General features: G+C 46.9%; 1 protein-coding gene across 6 annotated transcripts in view; it reads left to right on the forward strand.

The window, feature by feature from the left end:
- Positions 1–1,700: 1,700 nt before the first annotated feature.
- ATG13 (autophagy related 13) overlaps positions 1,701–21,447 on the forward strand; it is an 82,512-nt gene continuing 62,765 nt past the window's right edge. For 3 of the 6 annotated variants that reach the window (XM_089684562.1, XM_089684565.1, XM_089684568.1), the window contains exon 1: positions 1,702–2,049. The gene's annotated coding sequence lies outside the window, so the exon portion shown is untranslated. Of the gene's footprint in view, positions 2,050–21,447 lie in introns of all 6 variants that reach the window. The other 3 variants (XM_089684567.1, XM_089684566.1, XM_089684563.1) reach the window with 3 other exon arrangements.

Genomic DNA, 21,447 nt, shown 5'->3' on the forward strand with positions numbered 1-21,447 from the left:
GTCAGTGACGGGGGGGGGGGACAGTGTCAGGCACATGGGGGGGCAGTGTCAGTGACATGGGGGGCAGTGTCAGTAACATTGGGGAGACAGTGTCAGTGACATGGGGAGGGGCAGTGTCAGTGACATGGGGGGGCCAGTGGCAGTGACAGGGGGGGGAGTAGTATCAGTGACATGGGGGGGACAGTGACATTGGGAGGACAGTGGCAGTAACATTGTGAGGGTAGCAGTGTCAGTGACATGGGGGGCAGTGTCAGTAACATTGGGGAGACAGTGTCAGTGACATGAAGGTTGCAGTGTCAGTGATATGGGGGGTGCAGTGGCAGTGACATTGGGAGGACAGCGTAAGTGACATGGGGGGAGCACAGTGTCAGTGACATGGGGGGGGACAGTGTCAGGCACATGGAAGGGCAGTGTCAGTAACATTGGGGAGACAGTGGCAGTGACATGGGGGGGCAGTGGCATGGATGTTGCAGTGTCAGTGACATGGGGGGAGAGCAGTGTCAGTGACATGAGGGAGGACAGCGTAAATGACATGGGGGGAGCACAGTGTCAGTGACATGGGGGGGGGACAGTGTCAGGCACATGGGGGGGCAGTGTCAGTGACATGGGGGGGCAGTGTCAGTAACATTGGGGAGACAGTGGCAGTGACATGGAGATTGCAGTGTCAGTGACATGGGGGGGCAGTAGCAGTGACACGGGGGGGGGGGGAGTAGTATCAGTGACATGGGGGGGACAGTGCCAGTGACATGGGGAGGGGCAGTGGCAGTGACATGGGGGGGCAGTGGCAGTGACATTGGGAGGACAGTGGCAGTGACACAGGGAATAGTGTCAGTGACATGGGGGGGACAGTGCCAGTGACATGGGTGCGGAACAGTGTCAGTGACATGGGGAGGACAGTGGCAGTGACATGGTGGGGGTAGCAGTGTCAGTGACATGGGTGGGGAAGTGACAGTGACATGGGGGGCAGTGGCATGGGGGGGGGCAGTGTCAGTAACATTGGGGAGACAGTGTCAGTGATATGGGGGGGAGCACCCCCCGTGCAGTGGCAGGACAGTGTCAGTGGCATGGGGGGGAGCAGTGTCAGTGACATGGGGGAGCAGTGTCAGTGACATGGGGGGGCAGTGGCATGGAGGTTGCAGTGTGACATGGGAGGACAGTGTTAGTGACATGGGGGGCAGTGTCAGTGACATTGGGGGGGGGGGCAGTGGCATGGAGGTTGCAGTGTCAGTGACATGGGCAGGAGGGCAGTGGCAGTGACATTCATTGGGAAGACGGTGTCAGTGACATGGGGGGCAGTGTCAGTGGGGGGGGGGGGGGGAAGGGGCAGTGACATGGAGAGGACAGTGGCAGTGATGAGTTAAGCACAGTCCTCCCCGTTGTCACTATCACTGCCCCCTCCCATGTCACTGTCCCCCCCATGTCACTTACGCTGTCCTCGACCCACCCCAAGTCGCTGACACTGTTCCCCCCATGTCACTCACATTGCCCCCCCCATGTCACTGACACTGTGCTGCCCGATGTCACTGCAGAGAATGTGGCATGTAACAGCCCCCGCCGACCCCACCAATTTAACTCAGGTACATGTTAGGCTGCAGTAGTTCGGTGATCGGCTTGTCGTGCCTTAAACCGACACATGCGCAGTTGCTTCACGGGATACTCATCTTGCCCCCTACACCGGCACATTCCTCCCGGTGTGACTGAACAGCGGACGGAAATAATTCCCCCTCCCACCTCTCCTTAGTCAGCGGGTGAGATGTGATCGGGAACTCTGGTCTGGAGGCCGGTTTGACGATGCGGGATTTTTTTCCTGTGTGGAATGTGCGGGCGGGAGGCGGCGGACGGCTCTACTTGGCGGCAGACAGCAAAACACAAACAGTAATGGCGACCCGGAGGGCTGTACGGGGGACGTGATCCTGGGGAGCCGAGCAGAGCCGGGCCTGGAGGGGACATCCGCTGAGGGACATCTGGGGGCAGAGAAGTGGAGCAGCCGAGGCTGTGCGGGTGAGCTGGGCCCAGGCCGGGCCTCCATTACCATAGAGAGGAGAAGAGGTGAGCTGTGCTATCACTGGCCTGAGTCAGCTGGGAGGTTTCCGCTCATAATGGCCTCCCATCCACATACACTGACCTCCATGTGTGCATTCATAGGACCTGTCCAGGTAATGATCTCCTTCACACCATCCGGGGACTTCAGGAAACCTTTGGTGACCCCATTGTGGTGGCATAGACCCTGAAACCCGTCTGTGTCTAATTCCGGAGCGCTTTGCGGCAGTGTTGTTCTGCGTTCCGGTACATCTCACTTTCCGGTATTCCTGGTTTGCAGCATTTTGAGAAACGTTCTCTATGGCGGCAACAGATTCAGAAAAGAATTGCCGCCACTCTGCAGATTAACCATTTACCTACCAGGCACTTTTACCCCCTTCAAGCCCAGGCCAGCTTTCAGCGCTCTTGCACTTTGAGTGACGATTGCGCGGTCATGCAACACTGTACCCATATGAAAGTTTCTTTTTTATCATTTTCTTCACACAAATAGAGCTTTCTTTTGATGGTATGGACTAGTCGTTGGAAGTTTTATTTTTTGCGCTATAAACAAAAAAAGAGCAAAAGTTTAAAAAAAAATTAAATTTTTTCTTTGTTTCTATTATAACATTTCGCAAACAGGTAATTTTTCTCCTTCAGTGCTGTGCGTTGATGAGGCTGCACTGATAGGCAGCATTGATGGGCGGCACTTGTGGATGGCACTGCTGGGTTCAGGTGGGCAGCACTGTTGGGCACAGATGGGCGGCACAGCTGGGCACTGATCATCAGTGCCGATCTCTCTTATGACAGTGAGGTGCGTTGATGAGGCTGCACTGATAGGCAGCATTGATGGGCGGCACTTGTGGGTGGCACTGCTGGGCACAGATGGGCGGCACAGCTGGGCACTGATCATCCGTTCCCTGATGATCGGTGCTGATCCCTCTTCTGACAGTGCTGTGCGTTGATGAGGCCGCACTGATAGGCAGCATTGATGGGCGGCACTTGTGGGTGGCACTGCTGGGTTCAGGTGGGCGGCACTGCTGGGTTCAGGTGGGCAGCACAGATGGGCGGCACAGCTGGGCACTGATCATCAGTGCCCTGATGATCGGTGCTGATCTTTCTTCTGACAGTGATGTGCGTTGATGAGGCTGCACTGATAGGCAGCATTGATGGGCAGCACAGGTGGGCAGCACAGCTGGGCACTGAACATCAGTGCCCTGATGATCGGTGCTGATCCCTCTTCTGACAGTGATTTGCGTTGATGAGGCTGCACTGATAGGCAGCATTGATGGGCAGCACTTGTGGGTGGCACTGCTGGGCACAGATGGGCGGCACAGCTGGGCACTGATCATCAGTGCCCTGATGATCGGTGCTGATCCCTCTTCTGACAGTTGCCGATTATCAGCAGTACTTTCCTCATGCTGCGACAGCGTGAAGAAAGTGCAGCCGATAACCAGCAACTGATTTACTGGTGATCTGCTCTGTCATTGGACACGGCTGATCACGTGGTAAAAGGCTGCTGTGTTTGGCCTTTTACCACATCATGTGATCGGCTGTGTCCGTAGCACACAGCAATCATGGAGATCGCCGGGGGCGCGTTCTGGGAGGACATCATATGACGCTCTTCCAGAACTGGCCGGCCGTGGTGAGGCTGTCATTCAGCTATCTGCGGTCAGCAAGTGGTTAAGAAGCTGCCGACACTTAATGGTTAAGTTCACCTAAAAATAAAAAAATGGTCAGGATTTTGCAGGAAAAATTGTGTATTTATTGTTTTGTTTGCAGGAGTCTGCAGAGCATTGCATCCACAATCAGCGGATCCCGGGTGTTACGTCAGGCTCCTGCACACTCCCCTCCATCTTTCTGCTCATACCTCTGTACAGGCATTCTGTTTGAAATCTGGAGGACGAGTGAATGGACTGTGACCGCTCAGATCAGCACACTCACAGTCCATTGACATTACAAAACCATCTGCCGCAGTGACAGGTGGGACTTGTAGTTTATTAATTCACAGAGTTCCATGAATGAATGACACAGCTGTGCAGGCTGAGACCCACTTGGCTGTGCTGACTTTAAATGTGGCAGGAATGAAGAACCCCCACCCACTGTCATGGGGGAGATGAGGGGGGCAGTACTTAGAACCACGTTACACCCTAAAAGCTTAGTATTTAACACCTTTCCACCCGGCTGTCAATCTGTAGGCCGGATGAGACACTCGCAATTGTGACTGGCGTCATATGATGTCCTTTTAAAACGAGCCGCTGACGTGGCCGCGGGGCCGCTCAGCGGGACGATCTGTCACCGGCTGTATCCACGGGACACAGCCGATGACACAGCCGATGACACATCACTACACCGGCCTGTTGCCAGTGTCATGTGACCGCTGTGACCAATCACAGCAGATCACGTCAATTGTATACAATGGATGGCTTCCTGTCATGACATTCATTGTATACAATTGTTAGCTGTGATTGGTCACATGATGCAGACAGGGCTGATCACAACCCCATCTGTATCATGTGATCAGCTTTGCTCAATCACAGCTAATCACAACAAAAGACTGAATGAATCAGTTTCGTTCAGTAACAATGATTGCAAATATCAATGAAATACATAATGTGTTAGAAAAAAAAAAAAAACCTGATCACTTGCCCAGAGTAGTTCAATGTTACTATGGTAACATTGTATTGCTTTGGTCACAGTGTGTTGAAAAATAAAATGGTAAAATAAAAAAAAATAGAAACATTTGAAAAAAAACTATAAATTCAATTATTATTATTATTTTCACCAAAGAAATGTAGCAGAATATATTTTGACCTAAATTTATGAAATGTTATTTATTTGCAAAATTTTATAACAGAAATGAAAGTTTTTCTTTCAAAAGTTTCAGGTGTTTTTTTGTTTTATTTAGCAAAAATTAAAAAACTCAATGTTGATTAAATACCACCAAAGAAAGCTCTATTTGTGTGAATAAAATGCTAAAAATTTCATATGGGTACAGTGTTGCATGACCGCGCAATTGTTATTCAAAGTGCAACAGCGCTGCAAGGTGGCCTGGGCGGGAAGGGGGTATAAGTGCCCGGTAGGCAAGTGGTTTGAAATGTTTAAGGTTTTTTTACCTTTATGCATTCAATGTGCTGCTCCCCTTCAGCCCCTCCCCCCAATACATACCTGAGCCCGCTTGCAATCCAACACTGTACATGAGAGAACGGTCTCTCCCTCTTCATTGGCTGAGTCAGAGCAAAGGAAGCCATTGGCGCTCTCTGCTGTCAATCAGAGCCAGTGAGGAGGGAGCAGGGGCAGGGCTGAGCCACGTTCTATGTGTCTCATAGAGAGGCAGCTCGGGAGCAAGCACACTCCCAGTGCCCCCAGAGCAAGCAGCTTGCTACGGAGGCACTCAGCAAGGGGGAGGAGCCAGGAGTGCTAGTGGGAGACCCGAGAAGAGGAGGATTGGGGATGCTCTTTGCAAAACCATTGCACAGAGCAGGTAAGTATCACATGTTTGTTATTAAAAAAACAGGAACCTTTATTATCACTTTAAAGCAGAAAGTTGCAAACAGGCAAGCTTTTATTTATTTTTTTACCTTGTACCATAGGTTTATTATTTTTCAACAATACATAGGCTGAATGGTGGACAGCTGTCTGAAACGGATGTTATCAGGAAAAGGAGATACTTCGTGTAAACTATGCAGTTATTATGCCAACTCCGCTTTAATTGAATCACAGTTAGAAATCAATTGGGGGAAAGTAGGCTTCCAAGTATATATGTGGAAAAGTTAGGGAGGACAAGGGATGAAAAGGGGAGGTGGTGGGTAAGAAGAGATCCCAGGGGGTCACCTGTGGTTGAAGAAGGGGGTGGTAAGGCGAGGAAAGCCCAAGCAGAGAGTCCTGAGGGAAGCAGCAAGGAGGTATCAAAATACAGAGGGAGATCAGGTAGGCTTTTAATTGCAGAGGATGTCACTTTTGCAATAAAATACACCTACCTACCTGTTCTCAATCCTATGTAGATTGTACACTGAGCTGCGCATACACAGCTCGGTTTACATTCCAGCACGCTTTGTGTGTGGGGATGACTGCACTCATGTGCAAACGCTGGAATGTAAACTGAGCTGTGCATGGGCAGCTCAGTGTATTGTCTACAGGGGATTGTGAACAGGCAGGTAGATGTATTCCCAGTGAAAACTGAGATTTTGTCAAAACTAAGGAAGAGAAGATTTTCTTGCACTTGTATCTTCAGAACAGGATGTAAAATCTTGAGATTAGATCGCAAAAAGGAAATAAACAACTGACAGGAGTTCCAGCCATTCTATACTCTCTCCAAGGTAAAAAGAAATGGCTATAAATAGATCTGGGCAGCTTTTATTTAAAAAAGAAAAAACTTTACTGGTTTCCTATAACTGACGTTGGACTCGGTTCACAAAGTGACCAGGATAAGGTGACAGTTATTTATCCGAGTCTGAGATTTGAAAATAACAGTTGCATGACTGAGAGTAAAGATCGTTACCCTTGTGTAAAGCTTAAAGCAGAAGTGCGGGAAAATTTAGTTTGTTTTTATTTTCCCATGCAGTGGGGCTGTGCCTGCACTGCATGGGTTGACTGCTTGGTTTTATCTAGGGTACAGGTGTCAAACTGGCGGCCTTCCAGCTGTTGCCAAACTACAAGTCCCATGAGGCACTGCAAGATTGACAGTTCAAAGCATGACTCCCAAAGGCAGAGGCATGATGGGACTTGTAGTTTTGCAACAGCGAGAGTGCCACCAGTTTGTCACCCCTGGTATAGGGGATCACAGATTGGAGAGATACTGCGGTGCATAGAACTGTATGAAGTGACATTTTAATAAAAATGAAAGAAGAAATCAGAGCATGAGGCACTGCCAGTACACAGTGGACACTAGTCTGCACCCTTTTTAGTGTGTGGGTGGGTGTGAACAAGCCATAACAATATCCTTGTCCTAAGGTGACAACTCACCCTGCTTGATCTGTGAAGGAGGAGCATTGTCACCCTTAAGCCGCCCATGTATACATCGAAATATTATTATTATACAGGATTTATATAGCGCCAAAAGCTTGCACAGCACTTTACAATATAAAGGGAGACATTACAATACATTTCAGTACAGAAGGAATAGGAGGGCCCGGCTCGTGGAGCTTACAATCTAAAGAAAGGGGGAGGTGGTACAAAAGGTGATAGCTGCAGGGGATGATCTGATGGAGGTGACTAAAGTACCTTAGGTGGAGGTGGGGTAGGCTTCCCTGAATAAGTGAGTTTTCAAAGATTGCCTAAAGGCAAACAGGGTGGGGGCTGACCAGATATACAGAGGTAGGGAGTTCCAGAGGATGGGAGAGGCTCTAGAGAAGTCCTGGAGGCAAGTATGAGAGGAGGTGTTGAGGGAGACTAGAGAGCAAGATGTCTTGGGAGGATTTCAGCTGGTTCATCAGGGACCGGTTAAGATTTGATCCATCTATGGCCAGGTTGGTTTACTGAAGTCGATCCATTGACTGAATTCGGTACAACAAGTCTGTCCGAATTTTTGGATGCGATAACTGCCAGCGGCTATAGCTACTAGCAGTAATCATTGTTCACTCTCCACTCTCCACCTCACCCCCTCACTCTCTGCCCGCATCGCCCACCTCCTAAACGACATATCAGACTGGATGTCGCTCCATTTCCTCAAACTTAACCTATCCAAAACCGAGCTCCTGGTCTTCCCACCCCCCCACCCCCCATCACTACTAACAACGCCACCATCTCTCCCACCCCACACGCCAAAGTCCTGGGTGTCACCCTGGACTCCCACCTCTCCTTCCTACCCCACATCCAACTGCTATCTAGATCTTGCAGGCTCCACCTCCGCAACATCTCCAAGATACGCACATTCCTCACCACAGACACCACCAAACAACTCGTACACTCCCTCATCATCTCACGCCTGGACTACTGCAACTCCCTTCTCTCTGGCCTACCCAAACGAACGCTATCCCCACTCCAGTCGATCCTACACTCAGCGGCCAGACTCATCCACCTCACTAAGTGCTCCACATCTGCCTCCCCCCTCTGCCAATCCCTTCATTGGCTCCCGATTGCCCAACGCATCAAGTTCAAGCTGCTAACTCTGACCTACAAGGCCACTCACAATGCCGCCCCGAACTACATAACTGACCTGATACCCAGATACTACCCTACCCGTGCCCTCCGCTCCTCACAGGACCTCCTGCTCTCTAGCTCCCTGGTCTCCTTCTCCCACGCCCGATTGCAGGACTTCTCTAGGACCTCCCCCATCCTCTGGATCTCCCTACCCCAATCCATCAGAATGTCACCTACCCTCCTCACCTTCAGGCGCACCATGAAAACCCATCTCTTCAGGGAAGCCTACCCCAACCTCCCCTAACACCCGACCTCCCCTAACAATTAACCTCCTCCACTCCACCCACCACTCCATCCCCCACAGCCATTTCCTCCTGTACCACCTTCCCCTCCCTCCTAGATTGTAAGCTTGAAAGAGCAGGGCCCACGAACCCCTCGTGTATTGTATTGTTACTGTCTTGTCTCATGTTCTGTCCCCCTTGCTACTGTACAGCGCTGAGCAAACCCTTTGGTGCTATATAAATACTGTATAATAATAATAATAATCATTGTGGTTTGCCGGCCATGAAGACTCTCTAGGACAGCCCAACCACTGGCAAAACACGATGGCTCTGTGGGAGGGCTTCTCCCATCAACACTGACTGTGTTGATGGGGAAATCGAGCACACAGGCTGCAGGAAAGAAAATTACATCATCTATTGCAGGCCATAGATGGGGAGAAAAACTGCAGATTTTTCTTTTAAAAAACGAAAAATCGGTTGTTCAAGTGGCCGACGTTACCATCAATGGTAAAAAAAAATCGGCCGATTTTCTACCCGGCAAAAAGTGTCCCTGCAGAGAGCTCTGCTATTTCTTTGACAGTTCTCTGACAGTTCCTTGACATTTATAGAAGTTGCAACAATGTATCTATTTGTTTCCATTTAGGATACAGATGTTTTTATTCGGAAACAAATAGATACAATGTTTCAACCGCTGTAAATGTCAAGGAACTGTCAGAGAACTGTCAGAAATAGCGGAGCTCTCTGCAGAGACACTTTTTGCTGGACTGGAATTCTTCTTATTTTCATCCTACTTCTTCTTCTTATTATTCTTCTTCTTCATCCTCATCCTCTTCTTCTTCTTCTTCTTCTTCTTCATCCTCATCCTCTTCTTCATCCTCATCCTCTTCTTCTTCTTCTTCATCCTCATCCTCTTCTTCTTCATCCTCATCCTCTTCTTCTTCATCCTCATCCTCATCCTCTTCTTCATCCCCATCCTCTTCTTCTTCATACTCATCCTCTTCTTCTTCTTCCTCATCCTCATCCTCTTCTTCATCATCATCATCCTCTTCTTCTTCTTCTTCATCCTCATCCTCTTCTTCTTCTTCATCCTCATCCTCTTCTTCTTCATCATCCTCATCTTCTTCTTCTTCTTTTTCTTCATCCTCATCCTCTTCTTCTTCTTCATCCTCATCCTCTTCTTCTTCATCCTCCTCCTCCTCTTCTTCTTCTTCTTCTTCATCCTCATCCTCTTCTTCTTCTTCTTCTTCATCCTCATCCTCTTCTTCTTCTTCCTCTTCTTCATCCTCATCCTCTTCTTCTTCCTCATCCTCTTCTTCTTCATCATCCTCATCCTCTTCTTCATCATCATCCTCATCCTCTTCTTCCTTTTCTTCTTCATCCTCTTCTTCTTCATCCTCTTCTTCATCCTCATCCTCTTCTTCTTCTTCATCCTCATCCTCTTCTTCTTCTTCTTCATCCTCTTCTTCCTCTTCTTCTTCTTCATCCTCTTCTTCATCCTCTTCTTCTTTTTCTTCTTTTTGTCTTCCTCTTGCAGGTCACTGCTCATGCGCAGATTTTTTATCGGTAAAAATCGGCCGATTTGCCCACTAATTGCCGCGAAAATCGGCCGATCGGCAAAATCGGCCGATTTTTTTCCAACTTTACCGAAAAACAAAAACGGCCAAAGTACCGAAAAACGGCCGACCAAATCGCCCACTAACGATCCGAAAATCGGCCGATTTTATTTTCGGCCGAAAAATCGGCCGATTTTCGACCCGTCTATGGCCTGCATAAGGCTTTGTTCAGGCCAGGGTCACATCTGAGCAGGTGTACGACTGTGTAAAATGCACACTTTCCCACACCTGCAGCAGAAACGTGCTGCAGTTAGCAGAATCGCAGGGGTGCCATTCATTCCTAATGGCACCACCACATGCTGGAAACTGTGGCGTATTTTCCTGTGGCTGTCCGTTTTTAGAGATGTTGCAGAAACCTTTTCCCATGGCTACAGCAGCACATTAAAATGAACAGGCTACTTTGCCCGCACAAATGTGGCCGCAGGGAAACTGTCCTAAGATAGGACTACATCTCCTCTTCACAATAAGCTAGAGGGAGATGTCTTGTAGTTCACAGAGCTAGCAACAATGCTAAATGAGAACAGTGCAGCACAGGCAGAGGTTATAAGTTCCCTGGCAGGATCAACAGATATATACAGTGAAGGAAATAAGTATTTGATCCCCGGCTGATTTTGAATGTTTGCCCACTCACAAAGAAATGATCGGTCTAAAAATCAAATGGTAGGTGTATTGTAACACTGAGAGACAGAATAGCAACAAAAAATTCAAAAGAAATGCATGTCTAACAAATTATGCACTGATTTGCATGTTCATGAGGGAAATACGTATTTGATCCCCTGTCATTCAGCAGGATTTCTGGCTACCAGGTGTCTTTCATATAGGTAAGAAGCTGAAATTAGAAGCAGTCTCTTAAAGGGAGTGCTGATAATCTCATTTTGTTACCTGTATAAAAGACATCTGTCCACAGGAGCAATCAAACAATCAGATTCCAAACTCTCCACCATGGCAAAGACCAAAGAGTTGTCCAAGGATGTCAGGGACAAGATTGTAGACCTACACAAGGCTGGACTGGGCTACCAAACTATCGCCAAGCAGCTTGGTGAGAAGGTGACAACAGTTGATGCAATCATTCGCAAATGGAAGAAACACAAAACAACTGTCAGTCTCCCTAGGTCTGGTGCATCATGCAAGATCTCACCTCGTGGAGTGTCAATGATGATAACAGTGAGGAATCGCCCCAGAACTACACGTGAGGATCTTGTCAATGATCTCCTGGCAGCTGGGACCACAGTCACCAAGAAAACTGGTAACACACTACGCCAACAAGGATTGAAATCCTGCAGTGCCCACAAGGTCCCTCTGCTCAAGAAAGCACATATACAGGTCCGTCTGAAGTTTGCCACTGAACAACTGAATGATGTAGAGGAGGGCTGGTTGAAAGTGTTGTGGTCAGATGAGACCAAAATCGAGCTCTTTGGCATCAACTAAACTCGCCATGTTTGGAGGAGGAGGAATGCTGCCTATGACCCCAAGAACACCATCCCAACTGTCAAACATGGTGGTGGAAACATTCTGCTTTGGGGGTGTTTTTCTGCTAAGGGGACAGGACAACTGCGCCCCATCAAAGGGACGATGGACGGGGCAGTGTACCTTCAAATCTTGGGTGAGAACCTTCTTCCCTCAGCCAGGGCATTGAAAATGGGTCGTGGATGGGTGTTCCAGCATGACAATAACCCAAAACACATGGCCAAGGCAACAAAGGAGTGGCTCAAGAAGAAGCACATTAAGGTCCTGGAGTGGCCTAGCCAGTCTCCAGACCTTAATCAGATTGAAAATCTGTGGAGGGAGCTGAAAGTTCGAGTTGCCAATCGGCCACCAAACCTTAATGACTTGTAGAGGATCTGCCAAGAGGAGTGGGCCAAAATCCCTCCTGAGATGTGTGCAAACCTGGGGGCCAACTACAGAAAATGTATGACCTCTGTGATTGCCAACAAGGGATTTACCACCAAGTACTAAGTCATGTTTTGTGAAGGGGATCATATACTTATTTCCCTCATGAACATGCAAATCAGTGCGTCATTTGTTAGACATGCATTTCTTTTGAATTTTTTGTTGCTATTCTGTCTCTGTGTTACAATACAGCGAACATTCGATTTTTAGACTGATGATTTCTTTGTGAGTGGGCAAACATTCAAAATCAGCAGGGGAGCAAATATTTCCTTCACTGTATACACTGCATCCAGAAAGTATTCACAGCGCTTAACTTTGGCACATTTTGTTATGTTACAGCCTTATTCCAAAATGGATTAAATTTTATTTTTTTTCTCAGCATTCTACAAACAATACCCCATAATGACAACATGCAAGAAGTTTGTTCTGAAATCTTTGCAATTTTTATTAAAAATGAAAAACATGTACATAAGTATCTACAGCCTTTGCTCAATACGTTGTTTTTATGGGGTATTGTTTGTAGAATGTTGAGGCAAAAAAATGAATTTAATCCGTTTTGGAATAAGGCTGCAACATAATAAAATGTGGCAAAGTTGAGCGCTGTAAATACTTTCTGGATGCAGTGTGTGCACGTGCGTTCTCTGGGACATTTCATATTGCGAAAAATTCGTAAACCGAAACGCAGTTTCCTATAGGAATGCATTGAAAACTAATTAATCCGTTCCGGAGGTCAGAAAAAAGTAAAGAAAAGTTAATATCCCTATAGGTCAGTTCCGGTTTTTAAATGTAATTACCGGCTTTTTTTTTTTCCCTTCACTATAGCTCCGAGAATCAGCTGTCACTTTCCCCCAGCTAAAAGAGTTTCCTTTTAGTTTATTTCCCCAGGATTTAAAGAAACAATGTTTCCTTTTAGTTTGTTTCCCAGATTAAAGGAACAAAGTATTGTTTAACTCTGGGGAAAGTGACAGCTAATTCTGTGAGCTATAGTGAAGAAAAAAAAGCCGGCAATTGCATTTAAAAATCAGCACCGACCAGGGGCGGACTGACCATTTGGGAACTCGGGCACTGCCCGAGGGCCCGGGGTCAGTAGGGGGCCCCATGAGATGCCCCTGTTACCTTTTTCATAGGCTTTTTTGAGTGTGGGCAAGGACACAGGGGCCCCATGATCGTCTATTGCCCGGGGGCCCCATGAGTTGTCAGTCCGCCCCTGGCACTGACATACACTTCATATTGTGAAAATAATTTGTAAACCAAAGTATTATTTTCAATGGATTTGAACCGAAGATTACATTAACTGAGGCGTTCATAAACCGAGATACACCTGTAAATAATATATTTTTTTTATAACAATATTCTTGTAATGGTATATTTAACAGACCAAAAGGGAGTCAATATAAGAACTTCATTGATGGAGTTTACATACACTTTATCTTTGACTTCACTTGTTGTCTACTTGTTGTAATCCATTGAAATCAAGGCAACTATTATATTTAAAAGGAACTCAGCAATGGCATCCCAAGTATTTCTGTGAGCCCGGTTTTCCTTAAATTTTGCTCATTATTATTGGCATCACTGGAACATTCTTCACCGCTGTGTACTTTACCATTGGATGTGCTCAGTGAGGGAACGCAGTGTTCCGTGTGACGGAGTATGCCAGGTCTCTGAGCCTTTCATGTTCCTTCATGTTGTCTCTGCATGTCTTTAATGTTTCAGGAGGTAGAAGTGCCGAGAATTAATAAGGATTAATTACTCCAGCACCCTCGGGGGAGTCCTCTTAGAGCTTATCTTCAAATATGTAACCGAATGTTTAGATTCTGCGGTGCCCGGGGGGTATATTTAGGAAAACTGCTGAGCATGGCAAGGTTGGCTTCAAAAAGCTGAGCCTGGCATCAGTCGGCCCCATAGGAAGGAAGGCAGGACGTGTGCATGTAATCTGTTATTGTCCCAGTGTGAGGTGCCCTAGTTAGCTCTTCTCACTAAATATCACCTTCAGGCCATATGTAGTGTTAATTAGTGACCACGGAGCCTCTGTGATTATTATAATATGCATGAATGTGCTGAGGTGGTCTAGAACAAGTTTCCTATAACGAATTCAAAGAATCATGGCTTATTGATTAAAGCGATGGTGTCATGGTAGAGATGTGAGGACAGCCATTGCAGTTTTGTTTTTAAAGAGCAATGCATTGGGGGTATAATCCTGATCCCAGCGTCACTGCCCTGGAACAAGTCTGCAGTTTGGGAATCTCTACTTTTATTAGTCATGTACTTTGTTCTAGGCTAGTCTCACTAAGTAATGATCACACAAAAAGGATGCCTTGGATGTGTGGGTTTGGAGCTGGCGAATCTTACTGTGTTTGTGTATTGAACTCTAAAGATTCACAAGATTGATCCGATTGGGTCGGCCTCTCCGGTTTTTAGGTGGACCCAATCAGACCCTCCGTTCTCCTCTATGGAGACTTGTGTCCGTTTGCACTAGCCTACCTCCAATCCGATCCGCTAAAATCAAATGGAACAGGATCCATTCCCCTCCTTCAGGGCAGATCGGAGGGCAGTCGGGTGTAAGCAGAGAGCTGGTCCCTTTACATTTATTTCAGGTACTTTACTCTGCACTTTACATATATATTGTACATTCACATCAGTCCCTAACCCTCAAGGGGTGTACAATCTAAGGTCCCTAACTCACATTCATACATACTAGGGCCAATTTAGACAGGAGCCAATTAACCTACCAGCATGTCTTTGGAGTGTGGGAGGAAACCGAAGTACCCGGAGGAAACCCACGCAGGCACAGGGAGAACATGCAAGCTCCAGGCAGGTGGTGCCGTGGCTGGGATTCGAACCAACGACCCTAGTACTGCCAGGTGGAAGTGCTAACCATTTAGCCACTGTGCTGCCCATCCGACCGTTATAGAACAGAGTGTCCTGTCCATGTCTGCTCTGTATAGGCGGGGAAGATGCAGATCTGTCATCCAGCCATATTGCTCTGCTCAGCAGCCATCTCCTGCTGAGCAAAACTGAGTCTGTCCTGCATGAATGGGACCTAAGGCAGGCCATACACGGGTCGAATTCTGAGCAAATTTTCTTTAGAAAATCAGAAATTTCCTGCGTTTTGTAATCCGATGGTACCACCATTTCAAATTCGACCAACCAAGCCTTCAATTTCACCTCGTGTTGATACAGAAAATAACTTTTGTTGCTTCAATTATATTTCTCACATGATTCTTCCATCGATGAGTAGAAATTCGTCCTGATTTTCAAAAAATTTCCAACATGCCCAATCACTCAAATTTGATGGCTGCACAAAAATCAGCTGATGCTTCGGCCCACTAATGGTGCCAAATTCCAACGAAAATTCTTAGTTACAATTTTCCAAAGTAAAGTTCTTTCAGAATTCAACTTTTGTATGGCCTGCATTAGTCTATATTTGCACTGGTATTTAGTCACTGATTCTTGCTGCTGGGTTTCATGGCTGTGAGCGGATAGCAGTGTCCTCCAAGCCCATACGCTGTAATGGCAGGCTGCAGCTATGATCAGGGCTGGATACACACACTGTGCCATGATCACCACATGTAATCGCTGGCTGTGCAAACAACCACAAATAGCTGTGGCCGCCAACAGCCTGTCAGTGTATGGGCTCAACAGCCACTGCTATCTGCTCACAGTGGTCAACCCGGCAGCATAGGGGAGTTGCATGTGGTCCAAGCCTGCTATTCACTTGGAGAAACCATTCTAGTTTAGTTGTTGGTCTCGCAAGTGGCATCGATATGCTGTAGTTGAGGTGGTCTTTTTAAAGTGTATTTCTACTTTTGTAGCCAAATTAGGATAATGCCTACTTTATATTTGTTACATGATCTCATTCACATTGCATGACTTAATATTTAAAAATTGCAGTTTACTTTTTTAGATGCTTTTTTCCTGACAAATCCAGCGCTGAAAAATCTTACTTCTTTTCTCTTTATGGAGGTGCTGGGGATCTATGTTTCCTTTAAATTTATGTTTTGGGATCAAAAATTATAATGGCTTACCAATACACAGTAATGTAAATGAGGCCTTGAAATTTCCACTTGTCTGCTCACCAATGGCGAGTGGAAATTATGGTGGGGGCGAGTGTGTCCCCCAGGGCCATCTTGCTGAGCAGGCTCGGAGCTCAGGCCGGATCTGTCATTGGCACTGGGAGCCGTCAGACTGCTCAATAGCTGAGTGCAAAGCAAGGAGTGTGTGCTGTGCTCTCTGCCTCCCCCTAGAGTGCAGTACCCTGCTCTGTGAGTGAACAACGAAGTACTGCAACTTTTTATAGGGCTTTGTGTGTGTGTGTCTGTGTGTGCATGTACATGTGTCTGTGTGTATGTACGTGTGTGCATGTACATGTGTCTGTGTGTATGTACGTGTGTGCATGTACATGTGTCTGTGTGTATGTACGTGTGTGCATGTACATGTGTCTGTGTGTATGTACGTGTGTGCATGTACATGTGTGTATCTGTACATGTGTCTGCGTGTATGTACATGTGTGTATCTGTACATGTGTCTGCGTGTATGTACGTGTGTGTGTGTGTGTGTGTGTACGTGTCTGCGTATTTCTGTGTATGTACATGCGTGTCTGTAATGTACATGTGTATGTATATGCGTGTCTGTAAGTGCCTGTGTGTGTATACATGTGTCTGTGTGTACATGTGTCTCTGTGCATGTTTGTACATGTTTCTGTGTGTGTGTATGCACGTGTGTGTGTGTGTGTGTGTGTGTGTGTGTGTGTGTGTGTACAGGTGTCTCTGTTTGTGTGTGTTTGTTGGTGGCGAGTAACTCTTAAGGCCTGGCTAGTAGCTCAGGACTTGAAATTTTAAGCCCTGATGTAAATACTCAACAAATGTAAAAAAAAAAAAAATAAAATTGAGTTTTTTCTACATACTTACCTGTAAAATATATTTCTTGGAGTACATCACGGGAAACAACAGGCTGTTCATGACTATGTGGGTTATAGCCCACCTATAGGTGAATGGACACTGGCCGACCAATCATAGAGGTGGTCCTTCCCTATATAACCCCTCCTATACAGGAAGTACTTCAGTTTTTGTAGCAAGCAATGAAAATTCCAGAAAGAGGGGTGTCCCGTGATGTACTCCAAGAAATGGATTTTACAGGTAAGTATGTAGAAATATTCAATTTTCTATGTCGTACATCACTGGGCACAGAGCAGGCTATTCATGACTATGGTGGGTGTCCCAAAGCAATAAGAAATTTGAGGAGAGGGTAACACCATGATAGCCACTGTCCATAATCCTTCAGGACCTACTCAGACGCCCATAAAACACTGTGGCCACAGGCAGAATCCTCTGCGGCTCTGACATCCACCTGGTAGAACCTTGCGAATGTGTGAACTGAAGACCATGTAGCTGCTTTGCAAACATGAGCCACTGACGCCTGATGGCCGATTGCCCAAGATGCCCCCACACTCCTGGAAGAATGTGCTTTCACCCGAAAGGGTGGGATTTTACCTTACAAACCATAGGCTTGAATGATCAATTGGCGGATCCAATGAGAAATAGTCTCCTTGAATGCTGCCTACCCCTTCCTAGGCCCCTCTGGCAGCATAAATAGAGTATCTGACCTCCTGACCTGTGCTATCATCTTCAAGAAGACCCTTACAGCAGGTACCAAATCCAAGGTATGCAGAGGTCTTTCTCTTGCTGACTGAGGTCTAGGAAAGAATGAAGGCAGAAATGTGTCCTGATTGAGATTAAAGCTAGAAACCACATTTTGGTAAGAAATAGAGCTGCCAGCTCCGACACCCTTCTCGCAGAAGTGATTGCAACTAGAAACAACACCTTACGAGTCAACAGGACCAGTGGAATCTCTCCCATAGGTTCAACTGGTGGCTTTGCAGAACCTCCAAAACCAAGTTCAGGTCCCAAGGACACAAAGGCAATGTGACAGGAGGAGCCATATGCTCGTACACTCCCTCATCATCTCACGCCTGGACTACTGCAACTCCCTTCTCACTGGCCTACCCAAACAAAAGCTATCCCCACTCCAGTCTATCCTGAACTCAGCGGCTAGACTCATCCACCTCACCAACCGCTCCACATCTGCCACCCCCCTCTGCCAATCCCTTCACTAGCTCCCGATTGCCCAGCGCATCAAATTAAAATTACTAACTCTGACCTACAAAGCCATTCACAATGCTGCCCCAAACTACCTAACTGACCTGATACCCAAATACCACCCTACCCGTGCCCTTTGTTCCTCACAGGACCTCCTACTCTCTAGCTCCCTGGTCTCCTCCTCCCACGCCCGACTCCAGGACTTCTCCTGGACTTCCCCCATCCTCTGGAACTCCCTACCCCAATCCATCAGACTGTCACCTACCCTCCTCACCTTCAGGCACCCTGAAAACCCATCTCTTCAGGGAAGCCTACCCCACCCTCACCTAAAAACCAATCTCCTCCACTCCTCCCACCACTCCATCCCCCACAGCCACTTCCTCCTGTACCTCTACCCCCTCCCTCCTAGATTGTAAGCTCGAAAGAGCAGGGCCCTCGAACCCCTCGTGTATTGTATTGTTACTGTATTGTCTCATGTTCTGTCCCGCTCGCTATTGTACAACGCTGAGCAAACCCCCTTGGCACTATTTAAATATTGTTTAATAATAATATGCATCACTCCTTGTAAAAAAGTGTGGACCAAAGAGTGAGATGCAGTGTGCATCTGGGGAAAAAATAGCTAATGCTGAAACCTGGCCCTTAATGGTATCAACAGCCAAATTCTTCTTTAACCCTATTTGAAGAAACAACAGAATCCTGCCAATCACATACTTTCATGGGTGCCATTTGTGAACCTCACACCAGGCAATGTAAGACTTTCAGGTTCTGTAACAAATGTCCTAGAAACGTCCTTTCTAGCACCCAACATGAGGGGGATGACAGAATCCGGTACTCCCCTATCCTTCAGGATCTGGGTTTCAATAGCTACACCGTCAGACTTAGCGACCATAAAGCTGTGTGCAATATAGGACCTTGAGACAACAGGTCTGGCCAATATGTCAGGACCCACGGCCCATCTACTGCCATCTTCACTATGTCCGCGTACCAGACTCTCCTGGGCTAGGCCGGAGCAATCAGTGTCACCTTAATAGACTACTCCTGAATCCTGTGTAAGAGACGTGGCAGCAGCTGGATCGGAGGAAAGGCATAAATCAGTGGGAACTGGTTCCAAGGAATCCCTAAGGTGCCTACCCTGCTGCAACAGGGTCCCTTATCCTGGACACAAAAATACCAACCTTTTTGTTGAACCTGGATGCCAATAGATCTACATCCAGACAACCCCGTCGGTGGAGATTTCCTTGAAAACATCAGGATGCAAAGCCTATTACCTTGGAGTCAACTGCCGGCAACTGAGATAATCCGCCTGCCAATTTTCCACAGCTGGAATGAACACCACTGACAGACTTGGAACATATCTCTCTGCCCAGGTCAGAATGTAGTTCACCTCCTTCTGAGCACCTCGACTCCTGGTACCGCCCTGGTGGTTGATGTATGCGACTGCTGTGGAATTGTCAGGCTGAATCCTTACAGGCCAACCCTGAAGCTGGGATTTCCAATACCTCAGAGCCAGCCTCACTGCTCAAAGTTCCAGGACATTGATGAGAAGAACCTTTTTCTGTGGAAGCCATGTTTCCTGAACTGTGGCCTCCTCCAGAACGGCGCCACAACCTGAAAGGCTAGCATTAGTGGTTACAACTTCCACACCACTGGCCGAAAGGATCTTCCCTTCTCCAAATTGTGAGTTGTCAACCACCAATTCAGGCACTGCTGCACCTCTTGAGACAGAGATATGCAGTAATCCAGAGCCGGAATCTATTTGTTCCAAACGGACAGAATGTACCTTTGTTGCGGTCTGGAGTGGAATTGACCATAGGGAATAGCCTCGAATGAGGACACCATCTTCCCCAGCAACCTCATACAGAGACCAATTGAAGGATACCTCTTGGCCTTCAAACTGCAAATCTCGTTCCTCTGGAGGCAGAAATATCTTTTGCTTGAACTGTGTCTAGAACCATCCCCAAATACTCCAGACTCTGCACTGGTTCCAGGGCTGACTTCTTGAGATTGAGCACCCAGCCCAGCTGTTCCAGGATCTGCATCGTAAGGACCACATCAGATCTGGCACCAACTGATTTCTGAGCAAGAGATCGTCTAGATAACCGGTGAACGATACTCCCTGAGTTCTGAAAAGCCCAAACAGAGGAGCAAGAATTTTTGTGAAAGCTGGCCGCCGTGGTCAGCCCAAATGGTAGTGCTATGACCTGGAAATGCTGAGCTCCTCTTGCAAACCGCAGAAATCTTTGGGGAGGAATGAATATCGGTATGCGCGGGTATGCATCCTTGATGTCTATGGACGCTAATACTGACCAAACTGATTCCATATGAAAGGATCGGACATTTAGGAACTGATTTCACCTGATAAAAGGGCTAAGTGAGAAATTTGCTGAATTGAATCCTTAAGGGCATCAACCACGAAACACAAAGCACGCGGAACATCCTTCAAATCCTGGGCTGAGCATTCCCCCTGCACTGTTAGTCCTCCGATTCACTGCTTGACACGATCAGAAAGACTGGCAAATGCCAATAGCTGCCATAGCTGGATGTGCGGCAGAACCTGTCGGGGAGAAGGAGGCCTTAAGGAGAGACTAAAGCTTCTTATCTGTTGGGTCCTTAACCTGTACATTATCATCAGGACATGTTAAAGATTTATTCAGGGATGAAACTGCTGCATCCACTACAGGCAACCCCCATTTCTTAACCTCCTTAGCGGTATTCCCGAGTGTAGCTCGGGGTAAAATTTCTATACCAAGAGCGGTAACCCTGAGCTACACTCGGGCTTACCATGCAGCGTTCTTTGGGGGTCCCTGCAGCACTTACCTTGTCCTTCGCTCCCGTGATCTGTCCCCTCCAGTGTCCCCGGCCATCTCCTCAGGCATCCGGCTTCTGTGTTCCGGTCCCTGTGACGTCGGGACGTACGGGTGCCGCAGCCGGCGGGAAATTTGAATTTTTTAAAAAATTTCATTTTTGCTGTCATTGCTGTTTCAATGCATTTCACATATATTTTGTCCCTACTGCTTTGTCCTGCGCCCTGCCTGCATTTTGAATGTTCTTTCTGCCTGGAAACTTAGAAAAGTCCATGGCGTCCAAAAAGCGTCCCTTTACGTCAAAAGCGGTTTTAGAACAGCGATAGTAAATCAGAACCACTTGCAGAATTGAGTGATGATTTGTGGGGAAATTCGTCAACAGACACTGAAAACGATTTTGCAACTTTGCTCAGCGATGTGCGAATTTGCCTCTGTATTTCAAATTTCAGTGTTTTTGGTTTGATTATATTATTGAATTAAATTTATTATTATATTATTTTTTATGATTATTAAATTATAATTTATGATTTTGTGTTTCAAATTTTATCATATCCGGAATGTTTAATAGACTCTTGTTCGGACAGATTTCAGTGAGGTATTCCTAAAAATTACAGCCTACAATAAAAAACTACATATTTCCATACAAAAAAATGGTACCACTTTCAGC

Source organism: Staurois parvus, unplaced genomic scaffold, assembly GCF_062004578.1.
Source record: "Staurois parvus isolate SC_StPar_1 unplaced genomic scaffold, SC_StPar_1.0 ptg000350l, whole genome shotgun sequence".
Classification (NCBI taxonomy): domain Eukaryota; kingdom Metazoa; phylum Chordata; class Amphibia; order Anura; family Ranidae; genus Staurois; species Staurois parvus.